The 17729-nt window shown below is 40.0% G+C and overlaps 1 protein-coding gene and 1 long non-coding RNA gene across 4 annotated transcripts in view; one reads left to right on the top strand and one right to left on the bottom strand.

The window, feature by feature from the left end:
* Positions 1–17729, bottom strand: part of SLC25A13 (solute carrier family 25 member 13) — a 185551-nt gene that overhangs the window by 16205 nt on the left and 151617 nt on the right. The window lies entirely within an intron of this gene.
* LOC125752469 (uncharacterized) lies at positions 7944–14602 on the top strand. The gene is made up of 2 exons (XR_007402005.1): positions 7944–8716; positions 12321–14602. It is a non-coding gene; the product is annotated as an uncharacterized LOC125752469 (long non-coding RNA).

The raw sequence follows: 17729 nt of genomic DNA on the forward strand, positions 1-17729 counted from the left end.
CCTATTTCAGAGAGTAAACACCAAGGGGCCAGGAACCAGGGGCCAGAGAATGCTCAGCAAAATCTCTGGCTGTCAGTTGGAGCCTAAGGCTTGTTCTGGGGACACTGATTTGACTGCCAATTTACACAGAAACAACAACAATGCACAATTTAGAAGAGAAAGAAGAGGCTTTGGGATATTTTGTCAGGCTCCTACAAGGAAAACAAACTTATTTCTTGGAGAAACATATTAGATACCAAAGCCAAGCTTCTGGTTTTTCAAACAAAGATCTATAACCTGTTGGGGATACAAAGAGCTCAGGAAGAAGTAGTTGATGATTTTGTACTGAAATATGAGAGTTTAAAAAAAGGAAGAGAACAGCAGTTATTAGCCTCTCCGATGCTATGTGGCTGCAATATAATAGGAAGGCTATGATAGGAAGACATGATGCAAAATTAGAAACCTCTCCGTGACACAGAAGAATAAGGCCACAGGAAAGCAGTTGGGTCTTCCCAAGGGACGCCCCCTCCTGTCCTGAAATCATGACAATAAATACTGTATCTGTGTATTATAAGGGGTTCAACATGCTTAAAAAGACATTTGAAAATATTCCTGATGCCCGAGAAGAAAAATGGCCTGATTAAAACACAAGTAAGCCAACAAATAAGAGAACAAATCCAAGGAAAAAGTGGAGCTGCGCCATGAAATACCAAAGGAAAAATGGGTCAGGAAAATGTGTTTTTCCTATCTGGAATCAGACAATGTTGTCAGATAATTCATGCATGCTAGAGTGAAGATCAGGCCATGAAAGAGGTCACAGGTTTCTTATTATCTGAGAAAAGAGAGAAGGAAAAGCCAAGGAAGAAAGAAAACCTATGGAGCTGGGAGTTTAGGAATAAATGATGGAAAAACCACAGAAATCCCGAGGAGGTGTCCCCTACCCTACCTGCTGGTAGTCAAGCCAGGGGGGACAAGGGGGTGTGGGTCTCCCTGCCTCTCCCAGCAGCAAATCACCCTCCTGAGTCACGGGGTGTCCCTGGCCTCTCTCACACCCCAGGCATCAAAGCCCAATTCCCAAGGATGGCTAACTTTGCAAAAGGTTGGTGAAAAACACTTCTTACATTTCCCCAGCCTTCTTTCCCCACTACTTTCTTCAGGTCTAAGGTACAAAAGCAGGTGCCAATTTGTCAGGCTGCCTCAGGCAACACCTGACCTATGACTCCCGCACAATGAAAAGGGAAGCAGGCTGTGAAGAAGGCTTTCAAAGTTCCTAGAGTAAGAATGCTTCTCTCTCCAGATTCCCTGATAAATCCTTCATTTCACAGTGAATATCCATTCTCCAGTCCCCTATCACAACACAAACCCGCCTGACTTGAAATCTCCTTGCCCCATGTAGGATTTTTACTAAGTGATTAGCCATTCTGAACATGCAACTTTATAAGAAAGGGCAACATTCCATGCTGCACAAGAGTCTGCGTCAGCAACACTAAAATAATTACTTTGGCCATTAAAAAATTAATAAATTACAAAGTGTGTGCCACCTAAAATAAATCTTTAAATGTCCTTGCCCTATAAGTAAAGCCCCACATTTTCCTGCCTTAAGTCTTTTTCACCGATTCTCCGGGCAACTCTGCCCTCACACACTCTTCAGGTTGGCCCTGCATTTCCTCTGCACACACAGTAAAATAACTTGGGGGAAAATTCATAAATGCAAAATGCAATCATCTAATCTCTTATTCATTAAAGCACTTTCTCCAAAGAGGGAAAATTACTGGTTTTTTATTTCCTTTTAACAAAAGGCCCACTAATGACAGACAGGAACAATAAAAGGCATCTCAGAGGAGACCTACATATAAACAAACTGGAATCAAAACTCAGATCTAGTTTAATTCTCCACTCTGGCTCCATTCCTATTCTGTATCATTCTAAGGCCTCTCATCATCATTCTATTTTAGAAGTCTAGGAAAAATTCTTCAAGGCTTGGTATCACTTAACCTCCAGTTAATTGTCTACAGTCAGCACAGGCCACTCAGGTTCAGAGACGCTGGTCATAGTATCACCATGGCTAAAGAATTCTTTCTTCCACTTCTCACGCTTTTTTTGATATGGACACTGGAAAGCCCAAGGGAGCTTAATCAGTTCTTAAGTTGCTGGAATCATCCACTCAAAGTTTACTCTGGCAGTTCTGTCAGGCATGAAATTGTCAAAAGATAGAACACAACAGGATTTGTATCTCTCTCTCTCTCTCACACATACACACACACACAATTTCCAACATCTTCTCTTCTTTTAAAGCTCTTCATCAAAAACAAAAACAAAAACAAAACAAAACAAAACTCTTCATCTTGGATGGTATCACACCTACCCAATCAATCTGAGGAACAAAAAACCTTAAGAATGATTGCTGATAAAGAAGTCAGGGCTGGAGCAAGTCTTTTCGCATGCTAAATCCTGCTTATTCTAGCTGTACCTGCAACTACAGCTCTAAACAGTGTATTTCTAATACAGGAGAAGGTAATTACACTCATAAAGGCACCTCTGTGTCAGGGCCCGGCACCAGGAGCCAGCAGGTCTGGGAGACCGAGGCTTAAGAGAGACTCCTGCAGTGAATGCACATTGTCTAGCACGGGGAAAAATACCAGACAGAAGGACCTGCAGCATTCAGGACAACAGTGGTACACCTTGTCTGAGGAGGTTATTTAATGCTTCTGGCACCTGTAGTCAGAGCCACCCCTCCTTTCCTACCTTACAGGTTTAGAATTTATTTGGCATGTATAATTGTATATTTTGATCCTGGAGCTACAAACAATGGGCAGCATGTCAGGTCTTGATCCTTAGCATTCCTTTTGGTTTCCCCCAAGTGAGTTAACCCTTCTATACACAGTCTGGCAGTACCTCTCCAGCTCAGTCAAGGGAGAGTGAGGTCCAAGTGCCCGGGATTTGAACAGGGGGAGTTTCAGTATCTTGCTGAGAAATGGCACTGGTGCCAAGACCTGTTACGTGATTGTGTCACTGGTGTTAAAACCAAATGACCCAGCCAACAATTGGAGATATGAGATCAGTGATACTGAAATTACTTCAATTTGAATATAAAGTATCAAAACCTACTATTTAGTTTCTTTAGCTTAAGGACTTTGATACTGGTTTCTCCTTAATTTCATTGCAATTCTAACCAAAGCATCTTGGGGACTCAAGCTTGCCTTTTTTTTGGTAGGAAATAACACTCCTACCACTCTCGTTCTCTACTCTTCTATTGTATACTGCTTCACTAACAACGATGCTTGTATTTGGACAGGCTGAAAATCCAGTAAGTGGCACCTTGTTTTATTACATGGAATTTTAGTCTCTGAGCATGGCACCTTCACAAAGCTAACCTATAAAACATGTCTCACCTTTTCCAGTTTTCTTTCCTTTCCATTCTTGCCTTCTTTCTTCTGACATCTCCCCACTATCTATTGCAAGATTCAGTTGGTTTCTACTCTAAGCGTTAATGTCCTGGAAATTTTAATATGTACACTTATTGTCCTTGTTATCTTTACCTTCTTCCTGTATAATACTTGCATTTTATAGGACTTACATTATAAACAATCCCCCCATCTTACTGTCACATGCTTTACTTCTAGCTTTAAAAACATGAAGCATTATAATTATCACCACACAATTATTTAAATTCACACAATGCTATTTAGACTAAACTTTTACCACTTTCTTTGTTCTTCATTCCTTGCTACAACTCGAAACGGTCATCTGGATCACTTTCCTCCTACCTGAAGTACATTCTAGAATTTTCTTTAGTAAGCGTCTCTAGGTGATATGCATTCTGAATTTTACTAGTCTGAACAAGGTCTTTAATTCATCCCTGCTCCTGGGAGACATTTGTACAGGGTATAGAATCTAGGTTGAAAGGTTCTTCCTCCACACATTGAAAATACTGTGCCAATGTCTCCTGACTTCTACTGTTCCTTTTTTGAAGTTAGTTGTCAGTTCAACCATTCTCCTTTAAGGGCCACCTGCTTTTCTCTCTGGCCATCTATGAGCTCTCTTCAGCTTTAGTATTCAGCTTTTTCACTCTGACATGTTTAGTCTAGGTTATTTTTATTTATCCCATTTGTGATTTGTTGCGCTTCTTGAACCTAAGGACTGCCAGCTTAATAGTTCTGGAGAATTTTTAGATATTATCTCTCCTTTCCTTCTGGTTTTCTTTTATACCTATTAGACCATCTCATACTTTCCTCTGTGTCTCAATCTCTTCCTCTATTCTGAGTAAGTCTCTTATGTTCCAGTTCACTAACTCTCTCTTTGGCTATGTTTAATCTGTTGTTAAAGCCAGAATTTTGAAATGTTCAGCTTTAAATTTTAATCATTAGAAATATTTTCACCTCTTTTAATTTTTTAAATTAAATTTATGCTAGTCATTGGACCTAAACTGTCATATCACTAAAAAGGTTACTCACATTTAGTAGATGAGGAACTTGAGGTACAGAGATACTAAGAACTTTACCCAACACCAGACAGCTAAGTGGCAGAGCAGTGATCCTACAGTGTCCTGCTCTTAGTGGGGAGTGGCACAATTCAGATGGAGATCTGAATTCTCAGAATATACATTTTGACTATGTGTTTGAACAGTCTACTTCTTCTCTGAAAAGTCATTTTCTTCAGGGAGAGTTGCATGTAGAAAGGTGGAAGAGAGAATACCCAGCTCCACTAGCTGATCGGCCATAATGGTTGAATGCAGAGAAATGGCCTCCATTGAGTGTGCTGAAGGGGATTGGAATAAGGAACTTTTTTTTCTTTCTCCTTGGACTCAGAGATCTTCATCAAGGAGAAGAAGTGAAAAAAAGGAATTATCATAGACATTGCCTGTGTAATATTGCAACATTCTGAAGGAAAATTCTCAAGGGCAAGCCATCTTGAGCATCTCCTTTTCAAGGCATTAAATTGCCTTAGCCATTGGCAGACAGGATATTTGAGCTGATCATCCCATCGAAAACAAAAATGTTGGGTAATGTACTTCAATTTATTTTGTAAAAGCCTTTTCAAATTCATGAATTAGTAAGGAATATTCAAGCCAAAATTTAGGTGAGATAAGCAGAACCCTAAAGCTGACTTTTGCCTTCAAGACATTTGCCAGACACCTGAATTTTTTTTTTTTTAAGATTTTATTCATTTATTCATGAGAGACAGACACAGAGAGAGAGAGAGGTAGAGACACAGGCAGAGGGAGAAGCAAGCTCCATGCAGGGAACCTGATGTGGGACTCGATCCCGGGACTCCAGGATCACGCCCTGGACCGAAGGCAGGCACTAAACCATCGAGCTACCCAGAGATTCCTGACAGACATCTGAATTTGAGCATTAATTGCTGATGTCCCAGGGGACAGGCAGGTACTACTTGAAGTGCTAAGTTTAAAAGAAAAGGGTAGAACTAACGTGAGTCAAGCTGAGTCAAGCGAGGCATCTAGGTCACAATATGTAAGGAGGTACTTACTCTCAGGTGCTGACCTTGTATTGAACAGCCCTGTTACTGAACAACTCCTTCAGGTCTCTACTTTAGAGACCACTCTTGCCTTATCCAATTTCTGGTCCTTAAAAACATCCCTCTTCCATAAAGCTGGACCTCAAAGGGTTGTATCCTCAATGTAAGGGTAAAATTAAAATGCTTTCTTTTACCATTCTGGACCATAAGAAAAACTGCTTTGGTTCTAGAGAATGAGAGAAGGAAAAGGGGAAAATCCTCCCCTGGGAATAATTAGGAATTCTAAGCTTGTCTTACACGGGGTTGTATAATGAATTTATATTTCTTGGGTAACATGAAAACTCTCAAACTGGCAAAGTTTTGAATTGGTATTACCTCCAGGAACCTGACAGAAGCAAACACAAGCTCTCTCAAAAGGAGCCCACCTTCACCCTTGTTATGATAAGCACAGGATGTTATATGTATATAATGAATCATTGAACTCTACTCCTGAAAGCAATGTGGAACTGTATGTCAACTAGAATTTAAAAAATAAATAAATAAAAAGGAGCCTACCTTTAGCCCAGACATCAAAAAATTTTCATATATAGTGTTCCAAGGAAAATGAACAGCTCATAGTCTAAAAATCTCAAGTCACACAAGGAAACAAGCAAAGTACTTTAAGAAGAGATAACAGGGATCCCTGGGTGGCGCAGCGGATTGGTGCCTGCCTTTGGCCCAGGGCGCGATCCTGGAGACCCTGGATCGAATCCCACATCGGGCTCTCGGTGCATGGAGCCTGCTTCTCCCTCTGCCTGTGTCTCTGCCTCTCTCTCTCTCTCTCTGTGACTATCATAAATAAATAAAAAAAATTAAAAAAAAAAAGAAGAGATAACAAAAAATACCAGGTGGCATTTTAAACCTACAAAGACTTAAAATTTCAAAATTGTCAGAAATAGAAAATGTTTTCATTGGTTTTATTTATTTATTTTTTAAATTAAACTTAAAAAATTAAAAGGGGTAAAAACATTTATAATGATTAAAATTTAAAACGTAACATTTCAAAATTTTGGCTCTAATAAGAGATAGCCATAAATACCAAGCAGAGTTTTAAACCTACAAAGACTTAAAATTTCAAAATTGTCAGAAATAGAATATGAATGTTTTCATTGGTTTAAAATTTTTTTTTAAACCACAAGCACATCTGTGATAATTCCTTTTTCATTTCTTCTCCTTGATGAAGATCTCTGAGTCCAAGGAGAAAGAAAAAAAAGTTCCTTATTCCAATCCCCTTCAGCACACTCAATGGAGGCCATTTCTCTGCATTCAACCATTATGGCCGATCAGCTAGTGGAGCTGGGTATTCTCTCTTCCACCTTTCTACTTGCAACTCTCCCTGAAGAAAATGACTTTTCAGAGAAGAAGTAGACTGTTCAAACACATAGTCAAAATGTATATTCTGAGAATTCAGATCTCCATCTGAATTGTGCCACTCCCCACTAAGAGCAGGACACTGTAGGATCACTGCTCTGCCACTTAGCTGTCTGGTGTTGGGTAAAGTTCTTAGTATCTCTGTACCTCAAGTTCCTCATCTACTAAATGTGAGTAACCTTTTTAGTGATATGACAGTTTAGGTCCAATGACTAGCATAAAGTACCCAGTATACTACTTAGCAAAAAGATCTTCAATAAAAGGTTATGATATAAAAGTAATTACCATTATCTAAGAAAAGCACACTGTCCTGTTGCAGCAGAAAATGGAAATAGCTAATATATTCTTAAACAACTTGCAGCTGAAGTATGACTCCTATACGGTTTCATACCCGAATCACAGTAGAGGAGTTCTATATTTACCAGGGTAGGAGCCAATCTTTTATTTGGCAAAAGACCTAATCCTACCAGAAAATTTATACTGGTTTGCTAAATTGATCATACCCCACATGGGACTTTTTGGCTGTCACCTAATCTCCTTAATTTTACAATCAATAAATTTTTAAAAAATTTTATTTATTATTTATTTTTTAGAAATATTTATTTATTTATTTATTTATTTATTTATTTATTTATGAGAGACGAGAGAGAGAGAGAGAGAGAGAGAGAGAGAGAGAGAGAGAGGCAGAGACACAGGCAGAGGGAGAAGCAGGCTCCATGCAGGGAGCCTGATGTGGGACTTGACCCCGGGTCTCCAGGATCACACCCTGGGCTAAAGGCGGCACTAAACCGCTGAGCCACTGGGGCTGCCCAATAAATATTTTTTTAAATTGGATACCTTTTAAATGAATACCTCCATCACAATGAGAAACCAGACAACATATTTAGAGCACTCTATTAGCAATGGATTAGTAAGTAGCATCACATTCAATAATGTTAAACATGAAAGGCTACGTATTACATTTCAAAAGTTTAATTAAAATAAACAAACTGTTGTGTTAAAACTAATTCTGCAGGTACTCAGTAAGAAACTTCAGCAAAAGAACAAAACACTAACTTGATAAAAATGTTCGCCTCTGGAAAGATAGGTTATCTGTGGCATGGGACTAGGAGATCAACATTTTATTATTCTCTTTTATGTCTAAATTTTCTTCTTTTAAAAACTATCTTGCCTCCTAAAATAATTTTTTAAGAAACATGGGGTGCCTGTGTGGCTCTGTTAGGTTAAGTGTCTGACTCTTTATTTTGGCCCAGGTAATGATCTCAGGGTTATGATATCAAGTCCTGTGTCAGGCTCTGTGGAGCCTGCTTGGGATTCTCTCTATCCCTCTCCCTCTGCCATCCCCTCTCTTCCTCTCGAAAACAAAACAAAAATCATTGTGGCACACATCACTGAAGAACTATGGCACTCTATGTTTATACTCTCTCACCTCCCTTAACGCTGGTCACTTTAAAGGCAATAATGATACCATATTCACTCTGTAACTCTAGGTCCTAGTGAGTGTTAGCTCTAAACAAATATTTGGTGAAGAAATGAAAAAATAATTTAAAAAATAACCATTTTCTAATGTTTTTAATTTTTATTTTCTTTTAAAGTTTTAAATTTTAATTCCAAATATAGTTAACATACAGTGTTATTATACAATTTAGTCATTTTCTAATATTTTTAAGAATCTTTTCTAGTCCCCTTAGCACACCCAACTCCTTTGGACAGTATTTTCCACACAAAATATTTTTCTAGGTGTTTCCTCTTATTTGCTCTTCCAAAATCCAAAGAAGAATGCTTACCTAGAGACAGCTATTGACCACACATCAGAAATTACCCAGGACTGGAACAGAGAGGAAAGAACGAGGTATTTTTACAAGAATCCATTAGTTGACATTCTATTATTTAAAATTAATAATAAGTAACAGGGGCACCTGGGTGGCTCAGTGGTTGAGCTTCTGCTTTCGGCTCAGGCCGTGATCCCAAGATGGAGTCCGGCCATCGGGCTCCCCACAGGGAGCCTAATTCTCCCTCTGCCTATGTCTCTGCCTCTCTCTGTGTGTTTCTCAGGAATAAATAAATAAAATCTTAAAAAATAATAATAATAACACATCATGCAAACTATATGCTAAGATCTACCTTTGTCCTTTACATGCATTATTTTTGTAAATCCCACAACACTTTTTTTTTTTTTTAAGATTTTATTTATTTTATTCATGAGAGACACAGAGAGAGAGGCAGAGACACAGGCAGAGGGAGAACCGATGTGGGACTTGATCCATGCGGGGAACCGATGTGGGACTTGATCCCAGGACCCTGGGACCACAACCTGAGCCAAAGGCAGACATTCAACCTCTAGCCACCCAGGCACCTCTTCTAACAACAATCCTATGAACTAGTTGGTACTATAACTATCCTCTTTGTAAAGATGATGTTTCTAAAACACAGGGATAGGAAGATTTAAAAAGTCTTTTTTTTTTCCAGTCTGTCTTCCTTTAATACAACCTTTAAGCATAATACGAACAATATCCTATGACTTCCAGTATTATTCTCAAGTTCACACTACATTAGATACAAAACCTGGCCCCTTGAGGTGTTTGATATACTCTTCTGAATTTCTTTATTTTATTTTATTTTATTTTATTTTATTTTATTTTATTTTATTTATGCATGAGACACAGAGAGAGGCAGAGACACAGGCAGAGGGAGGAACAGGCTCCATGCAGGGAGCTTGAGCCCTTGCTCCCCGGACGGAGGATCATGCCCTGAGCTGAAGGCAGACACTCAACCGCTGTCCTCTCTTCTGAATTTCTAAAATTTTGCCTTTTAGAGATAAGATATCTAAAATTTTCATCTTCATCAAAGATATTTTTGACAAAGCTATCAGGAAGGCACAGAGTTATTTTTCAATGAACACAAACATACCATTTGAACAGCAATATGGTGTCACTGACAGGTTACCTGACTTTCTGCACAGAATATGTGATGTGCGTTGCTATTCTGGTTAATATGAGAGTTAAAACAAATAAAAGGGCCCTCTTGCTCCAAAATGGATAAAATAATTTTAATTTCTATAATTTAAAGAGCTGATACAGAGATCTAAACATGTTGTTATTCTAAAAAACAAAACAGAGTAACTTGAAGTCATTCTCCTAGAGTATCTACCATATTGAAATAGCGCTGGGTACTAAAAACAATTAGGAAGAACAGTAATCTAACTGCCCTGGCCTATGCTATCCATGCTACTATGCTCAGTGCCATTTCAGTTCTTTCCACTTCCATTCTCACTGTTGACAATGACACTAAACCTGCCAACTGCTGCTCACTGTCTATGCTCAGTATATAACCTTGTTTTCAAACTTCCCCTAACTATCCAGGCATGTTCTCTCTACTATCTGGCTCAATATATCTTTATGTGATAGGTCAGGTTTCAAAGAGAGATTGTATTGAGTTAGAAACCCAGCCTCCTACTTACTTACGAGGTCTGTGACCTTAGACAAATTACCTAAATCCAACAAGACTCCTTTTCCTCAGCTGTAACTTGGAGCTAAAAAACAAAACAAAACAAAACCTACTATCTGCCTCTTTGGCTGTAGTTAGGATTAAATGACATCACATAATATAGAGCTTTCAGCATAGGGCCTGGCATTATTGATAAGCACTCAAAAAACACGAGCTCCAGTAAGCTTCTATGCACTGTGCACATACATGTATATGTGTGTGCGCACGCCCAGACATACATACACATTCACACACACACAATCTTCTAAGGCTGGACTCTGTCTCTACTGCCTCTCCTGAAAATTCTAGCACCACATTCATTCTTGCTATCTTCAGATGCTTCAAATCTTTCTATCTTCAGTGATTCTTTTTCTTATGTCTAGAGATAGGTATGGTTCTCACAACAGAATTGAGAACACAATAACTTTCTCAACTTCCTCTCTCCCCTAATATTCTTCAACTCTACTTTTTCTTCCAGTTGCTATACTCTTTCCCTTCTTTTTTCCTTTCACAGTAAAACCTTTAAGTTGAATGGTCTGTAGCTGCTAGTATTTTCTCATTATGTTTCTACTTCTGCCATTCTTCTTAAATTGATTTCTTAAAGATAACCACTGACCCCCACCTTTTACATCAAAGACTTTTTCTTGGGCTTTTATCCTAGTTGGTTTCTGCTGCACTTGATACTACTCACCTCTTCCTCCCCTGCCTGTACTTTATCCCTCCACTAACTCCTTTTAACAACTGTTCATTTTACTTCTCTACCTGACAGCTGCTTCTAGTTTTTCTACTCATTCTTCCTTCTGCCACCTAAAGGCAGGTGATCTCGGAGTTCCATCATTGGTGCCCCATCAACTTGGAGATCTTACTCCCTCCCTCTCCTGGCTTCATGCGTGCAGATCATTCCTGGTCCCAGCCCTCTGATAAGTCTCTGGTCCTACGCTTAGTAAGGCAAACGGAGATTAGGGCAAATGCCACACAGAGGAGTCAGGAGACAGTGTTAGCCTTCACCTCATCCCTACCTACTAAGTTATCAAGTTAAATTCTCTTCTCAATTAGAAAGGTAACACCAGGTAGATGGTCTTATAAAGTTTCTGCAGCTTCTTATATATTAAAAATTTCTATAATGTATGATATTGCCATCTAGCCATGTTGCTCAAGCCAAAAACCTGGGAGCCACCTTTTAATCTTCTTTACTTTTCACCCTGCCACACTTTCTAAGACTTTGTGAGACTATCAAACATCTTTCAAATATATCCCCTCTGGGGCATCTAGGTGGCTCAGTGGTTGAGTGTCTGCCTTTGGCTCAGGTCATGGTCCCGGGGTCCTGGGATCCAGTCCCGCATCAGGCTCCCCACAGGGAACCTGCTTCTCCCTCTGCCTATGTGTTTCCCTCTGTGTCTCTGATGAATGAATAAATAAAATCTTTAAAATATATATATGTATCCCCTCTCACTGTAGATAAAAAAGTGATACAAAATACATGTTTAAACCAAACATAGATTTTAAACTGATTAAAAAAAACAAAAACAAAAACAAAACCCTCATCCACATATATCCCCTCTCTCTCCAACATCAAACCCTACATTAGGTTAATTCCACCCCTCTTCCCTGCAATCCACCACCAAGATCCACCTAACAAGCACCCAGCCTTCAGTCTGGACCTCCTATGCAGCACTGTCCACACTGAAACTGAATTACCCTTCTTCGAACACAAACCTCATCATGCCATTTGTCTTTGCCTTCTACTGGTAAATAATGACTCATCCTTTAAGGCTACTTCCCCCTCTTCAGAAATCCTTCTTGACCTTGCCACCAAGTCACCCCTACCTCCCCTAGAGCCCTGTCTATGCCCCTGACAGCCCTTCCCAGCCACGCTGTATTCCAAACATCTTTTTACCTGACTGCCCCAATGAGATGGTAAACTTCTTATAAAACCATTCATTTTTTAAAATTTATGTTTATATCCCCAGGGTCCAGGGCAGAGCTTGCTGGATGAAGGAATGGATGCCTCCAGAAATGACAAAGCAAGTTCTTGAATAATTAGCTGCTTTCTTTACATTCAATATCATAATCTTTGGTCATTACTTGCCAATTCACTGACTTTCTGTGCTCTAATATCCTTATTTATAACTTGGAGACACCTGGCTTTTGCTTGCCATTCATTTGCTCAACAAATATTTATTAAATGTCTGTTTATGTGCAGAAACTGTTATAAGCAGCATTGAATAAGGTAGGTCGCACACACACACCCACATATATAACCAGCAGATGGTGCCGGGTGCTCTGGACAGAACTGGAAGAGGACCCTGGCACAGGGAGTGACCTGGCTGTCTTTCTGAGCAATCCTCTGCTGACCTAAGATGTGAAGGGAAGAACCTTTAGGCAGACAGAAAAGCAACAGGGGGTAAACTTGGAATATCTGAATGAAAGAAAAGCAGCCAGTGTAGCTAGCAGAGTATGGTACAAAATGGAGGGTAGAGGAGATAGATAGGGCCACAGGGATTCTATCCTAAGTGCAGCAGGAAGCTGTTGGATGGTTTTTCAGCAGGGAGACATGGTTTCTGACGGTACACTTACTTCTCATTTCCTCTTGTTTCTGCTCAAGTATCATCTCATGTGAGAGGCTTCCGTGTTGACCCTATTAAAATGCTACCTCCCTCCCAATCCTATCTTGCCTTGGCCCTTCTACGCACTCTCACCTGCCTCCTTTTCTTCAAGGTTCTTAGCAGTACCTGATATCAGACTTGGGTTTTTTTATTGTTATCTCTGTTTGAGCATAGCTGACACAATGTTACACTAGTTTCAGGTGTACAACATAGTGATTCAAAGTCTCTATGTGTTGTGCTTACAAGTGTAGCTGCCAGCTGTCACCAGACAACACTGTTAAAATACCACCACCTCTATTTCCTACGCTGTGCTTTTTATCCCTGGGGCTGACTCATTCTGTAACTGGAAGGTGTACTTCCCACTCCCCTTTGCCCCTGTGTCCATCCCCCCCACTTCTTGATGGCTGACTTTTTCTACCCACCAAACCCTGAGCAGGGATGTGACTCTTCACAGCCACATCCTAACCTATCAGAACAATCAGCTTTCATTAGAAGTGTGTTGAGTGCATTCACAATCAACTAATCTGATTTACATTTTATCTATCTATCTATCTATCTATCTATCTATTTATTTATTTATTTATTTATGATAGTCACGAGAGAGAGAGAGAGAGAGAGAGAGAGAGAGGCAGAGACACAGGCAGAGGGAGAAGCAGGCTTCATGCACCGGGAGCCCGACGTGGGACTTGATCCCGGGTCTCCAGGATCGCGCCCTGGGCCAAAGGCAGGCGCCAAACCACTGCGCCACCCAGGGATCCCCTGATTTACATTTTAAACAGATCAACTCTAGGGACAATAGATTTAGCAGAGTCAAGAATCAAAAGGAATAAACCCATGAGGAGGCTTTTACAGAGGCCCAGAGCAAAGATAAAACGTGGGAGAAGTAAGAGAGTGAGAACTATGACCATGGTGGCTGCAAAACCATGTAATGGTCCTTGGTGTTAGAAAATTCACACAAAGCGATTGTCCTCCAAGTAATGACAGGACAACTGTTTTCTTCAGGTGGGGCCATGAACTCATAAAAATAGAAATTTTTAAAAGCTGCTAAATTGAGTAATTATTATGTACTCGTATGTTCTCAAGCTCAAATCGATAAACTGATATAACTTGACAAAATCTATTAACACTAAAATAATGCACATGCCCCTTGACCTAAACATCTTCATTGCTATGAATTTATCGTTTGTATATACTTACAAAAGTAGGTCAAGATATACTGCAGGGATATTCACTTTGTCATTGCTTATATCCTCAAACTGGAAACAACACAAACACCCAACAATAGGAAACTGCTTAGAAAAACTCAAGAAAAAAATTTTACACAGCTATTAAAAGAGGAAAAAGCTTTAAAGTATATTGTATGCACTTGAAATTCATGTAACATTGTATGCCAACTACAGTTCAATTAAAAAAAATGGGGGTGGGTGGGTGGGCAGCCCGGTGGCTCAGTGATTTAGTGCTGCCTTCAGCCCAGGGCATAATCCTGGAGACCAGGGATAGGTCCCGCGTTAGGCTCCCTGCGTGGAGCCTGCTTCTCCCTCTGCCTGTGTCTCTGCCTCTCTCGGTGTCTCTCATGGATGAATAAATAAAATCTTTAAAAAAAAAAAGATCTATTGTGTATTTAGAAATATTCTATTTGTGTTAAACACACAGACACACAACATTGATATTGATACAATTTGTGATATACAGAGAGAAAAAGAGGAAGGGAGAAGAGAGGTAAATATTGATGTAAACAGAAAGGCTTTCTTTTCTTAAGGATATATAAGAAACAAAGAGTGATTATCTTCTGGAGAGAAAAGGAAACCGTATAGAGAGAATCTTACTTTTTCACATACCTTTGTGAATTATTTTATTTTTTTGAAACATAAACTTGTATTTTAACTTTTAAAACACACAAACATCTCTTTGAGACTACTAGCAGAATAAAAAAGAATGTATCCAATATATTATTACTTGCTTTCTGGTTTTATGGACAGAAGTTAGCTCCAATGGCTCACTTATACACACTCCATGAGTGAACACACGTACACGACATGCATGCATGTGGATGAAACATATATCTGAGCACTGTTAAATGCAATGGAACAAATGCCTTTGGTTAGAACACACTAGATACAGCCCATGTCCCTAAGTGACCACCTTCCAGGGGAGAGCCAATGCGTTAATTTGTGATTACACAATCTGAAAGCAATTTTTGACAATGCTTGCTGCCCTGGCTGTCACCATTTCTGTGACTGTGTTTTTGTCCTCAAAACGAGACGTGAACTGGTCCACTGATTAAGGAAGCATCTTTTTAGCCTCTATCAGCTGTGCTGCCATTTAATGTGAAATGATGTTGTTTCCCTCCCTTCCTACAGTGTAATCAAAGCTCTCCGTTGGCTCCCATGGAAAAGGTACCATTCAAAAGACATATACCACTTTCTTTTTTGTAACAGTTTATTTTACTAATGCTTCAGGGGCTTACAGAGTAAAATAAAATTTATGTAGGGATAGGGAAATGCAATCTCATATGTTCTTTAGAAAAGTAGTACATGTTGCAAGTTTTGTGTAAAAAAATAAATAAAGCCACATTATATTCAAATAGCTCTTTCAGTGGCAGTCAATTATCCTGCCTTGACTTCAATCACCTACCTGGGCTGCACACCGACTCAGTCTCTCTCAATGTTACCAAAAGAGGGGGGCTTTGTTTGCAGAGTTCACTATATCTGCTCTAAACTATTTCTGACCTCAGGAATGTGAAATGTTTACCACATCCACTTTTTTTTTTTTTCAGGTGTAAATGTATTTCTAAAGCAAATATTCTAATTACCATTTACTGAGAAGTCACAGAATAGTTGGGTATTTTGCAAGTCAATTCAGGAGAAAAATAGCAAGACAGGTTAGTCCAATTTTGGTGAGGTTAAACAGCAGGCCTAATCACACAGGCAGAGCCACTCAGCAAGCTCCCCTCCTGGGTCCCATATTGTCATGTTAACAACAGCCAACAAAAGACCCAAGGGAAAGACAAGGCAGATTACCAGTCAGCCGGGATGGTAGTTCTCTCTTTAAAGATCCACCTGCAGGGACACATACTAAGTTCTAAAGTATTAGGTCACTCCAGGTCATTTGCATTTTTCTACTCAACTAAGACCAGAAACAGAAAACTTTTATCAATGTAAAGCGCTATCCTGAAGCAAAATCACATTAAACCAGGCAGAAATGCCTGACAGGGATGGATCTTGAATTGCTAAATGACCTCTGATGGGGGGTGGGGTGGGGGTGGGGGTGGGTGAGGTGAGCCAGCCCAGAGGAGGAGAGATATTCCCAAGAAACAACACCTGAGGCTGGGAGCTGGGACACACACCATCAGGGCGGTAATACAGGAGGCGCAGACTCAGCAGAGAGGTGAACTCTGCTAAGTAAGGGAGGTCTAGACTCAGTCTCGGCCAATGTAGCCGATGACACCAATGACCCGCAGAAAGGAGGAGACTGCCAAGTCAGTCTCTTGTATGGAAACCAAGTTTCCAGAAGCCCAAAGTGTTAGTGACCTCACTTGGTAATTACCAATACACCAAAAGCGGCGTTTTGTAAGGCTTTTTGTAAGGCGGCAGCAAGCCCTGTGGAATGCCTCTGAACTAGATTAAACCACCAGGCTAGTAATTAAACTAACTTTATATAGGAGAGGTCTCTTGCTCAAACTTGAGCGGTCCTGCTCATTTCAGGAAAGCAATCATAGCATAAAAGTGGAACTTTCAAAAGCAACTTCTGAGCCTCAATGTCAGCACAGATACCATCCCTCAGCGGCCTCTGTTCTAACCGTGAAAGCAGGAGCCTGACTTCTCCTAAGGGGTGTTACAGGGGATTTGGGTTTTGAAATGCTGTGAAGATGGAAAGGGCTCTCAGTCTCCTATCATTTGCAGGTAGTTTAACAGTCTCCGTTTCTGTGTCAGCAAACAAGTTTTTACCATTTTATCTTTCGAGACATTTCGATAGCAGTCATTGCCACAGTACCTAAGTGCTTTTCACCAGACAGCCCGCTGAAAGACTGCCTGGCATCTTGTCAGAATGACATGCTGCCTCATTGTGTTACAGTCTGCAAAGAGCCTAAAAATTTAGAAAAGATGATTTTTCTTCAAATTTATCAATGCTATGCTTCGTGACAATATGGCTAGTCCTTGTGCAGCTGGATAATAATCTGGGAACCGAAACAGCTCTAACAGTGTGCTCTAGGCACAGTCACACATGGAGAATCTGTAGTGCTACTTAAAAAACCGGCGTGTTTATTCCTAAACACCACATCTGCTTAAATATAAGGGAAGTTCTTCCCCCTGGAATGAACCCCAGAAAAGAAGGTGTTGCATTATATTCAATTCTAACAGAGTCTCGGATCATGGGATACTTTTCCAATCACTTCACCTTGAGAAGTACAGAGTGGCATCTGGGGAAGGGCAGATTCTTCTGAAACAACCTCAGTTATTACTAACACTAGATGTTTACCAAGATTGCCTGCAAAAACTTGACTTAAAAAAAAAAGGTTAAAAAATATTCCTGGGGGTAGGATCTCACAGATGCTGTGCTGGATGTCAAAACAAGGCATTTAAAGTTTGCTCTCAAAAGCAATATAGGTTGTTACATTATGGGACCAGGGATGTCCTTTCAGGATGAACTGGGAATAGGAAAAAAAGAAACAACTGTACTAATGTTAAGTGTCTGTGGGATAGTTTCCAGGGACAATACTGCACATGGAGTCCAAAAGTGCTTCACCTCGCCAGCGTGGGATAAAAATGAACA

This window comes from Canis lupus, chromosome 14 (genome assembly GCF_003254725.2).
Source record: "Canis lupus dingo isolate Sandy chromosome 14, ASM325472v2, whole genome shotgun sequence".
Taxonomy (NCBI): domain Eukaryota; kingdom Metazoa; phylum Chordata; class Mammalia; order Carnivora; family Canidae; genus Canis; species Canis lupus.